Raw genomic sequence first — 1632 nt, forward strand, 5'->3', positions numbered from 1 at the left:
CTCTGCAGTTATTGTTGGACTCAAACAGCCCCAGACAGATTGGCCAACTCTTGGAGATTTGTTTTTTAATTATGTGTGTATCCCAAAGGAGCCCAGAGCAACAGCTGTACTTTGCTCCTCTGATCAGCAGGTGGAGTTGAAGATGGGAGCTAGAGTCTAGCAACATCTGGAGGACCACAGGTCTAGAAGAATCCCTGCTTCACAGATAAGAATGCCCTGAGATGAAGCAGTAGATATATAACCCAGATTTGCAATTACTCCCTGAAGGTACTGGTCCCACAAATCATTTAGTGGCTCATCCACTCGCACCTTCCATTGGTGTCCTGTGTGATTGGTGGTTGCTCGGAGGTATCTTTGATCTGCGCGGGTGACCAAATTAGCATCCATTCACATGCTTAATAGAACCCCCATTTTCAACCGCCCTCATTGGCTAGATCCAAAGACCGCCATTGTGATATGGGAGATACTTCCATGGGGTATGTTCTCTGTCTCCCACAACACACTGGGAATAAGTGCACAGAGGAACCTGTACTTCAAGGAGAACTTCCTCCTGGCTCTACCTGCTGGTCAGAGGAAGGAACTACAATCCATTCCATCCCGCAGCCCACAAGTCTTTTTGGTCCTGGGAATCAGGTGCAGTGGGAGAGCCAATTGGATGCAACTGAAGGAGTTAAAGACTCACTTATGAAGTAGGCTGTTGTGAGCATACAAGGGGAGCACAGATGGAGCAGGGAATATGCAGTTGAAATGTTTTGACTCCTACAGATCCCAAATGCCCATAATAAAAGAAACAACACACTCCTGGCAGTGGCGGAGCTTCATGCTGGGGCACCGGGGGGCGGAGACCAGGCAGGGGCGGGGCTGGCCCAGCGCAGGTGGGGGGACAGCCACGATGGAGCCCCACTGGGATCACGCTTCCTAGGGCGGTGCGCTCCCCCCGCACTCTTCCAGTGACTCCTGGTTCAGATGACGCCTAATTGAACAGTCCACCTCCCCCCAGATGAAAAGTCAACCCACAAGGTGGACCCCATTTAGCTCCACTGAGATCTATAGAGAACTTCAGCATCATTCTTGCCTCCATAAAATTCAGTATCACAACTTTGACCCACCCCTGATGTTCTGTCTGCAGATGTATCTCGACTCTACTAAGTTATCTCGGGATGAACACATGATGACAACATCAGTGCCTTCGTCTTTCCCCCCCTATCCAGTGTTATTTATTGTTTCCAGTAAGTGTAATCATAAACTCTGTAATTTAATCTACCCTTCCTTCTGAAAGAATGATCAATAAATCACAGAGTATCATCACTTAGTTTCTGTCTCTCTTTGGATGCATGTCATTGCTTTGTAACCCATGGTCATGCCAAAAGCTTGGGACTCAAGGTACAGTTTTGCTCCTGTTCCCCTCCCACACATTGAGACAGTACCCAGGGGCAGCTTCATTTGAGCATCAGAAGATAAGAGTCTGTTTGGTCACCTGCTGCCATGCTAACCCAACATCCTATTCTTACTGTGCCCACCCATTCTGTGTCCAGGGCAGCTGTCTACCAGCTCCATCTGGTATGCAGGCTGAGACCCTGCCTGCCCACAGACTGTCTGGCCAGCGTGGTGCATGCTCTAGTTATCTCTCGC

At 49.2% G+C, this 1632-nt stretch overlaps 1 long non-coding RNA gene across 2 annotated transcripts; it reads left to right on the forward strand.

Annotated features, from left to right (window-relative positions):
- Positions 1-385: 385 nt before the first annotated feature.
- LOC308575614 lies at positions 386-1305 on the forward strand. Of its 2 annotated transcripts, none has more exons than XR_014002886.1 (2): positions 386-689; positions 1130-1305. It is a non-coding gene; the product is annotated as an uncharacterized lncRNA (long non-coding RNA). The 2 variants fall into 2 exon arrangements; XR_014002887.1 differs by having other exon boundaries at positions 386-633.
- The last annotated feature ends 327 nt before the right edge of the window (positions 1306-1632 follow it).

Source organism: Podarcis bocagei (assembly GCF_964188305.1).
Source record: "Podarcis bocagei genome assembly, chromosome: 16".
In the NCBI taxonomy this organism is placed as follows: Eukaryota; Metazoa; Chordata; class Lepidosauria; order Squamata; family Lacertidae; genus Podarcis; species Podarcis bocagei.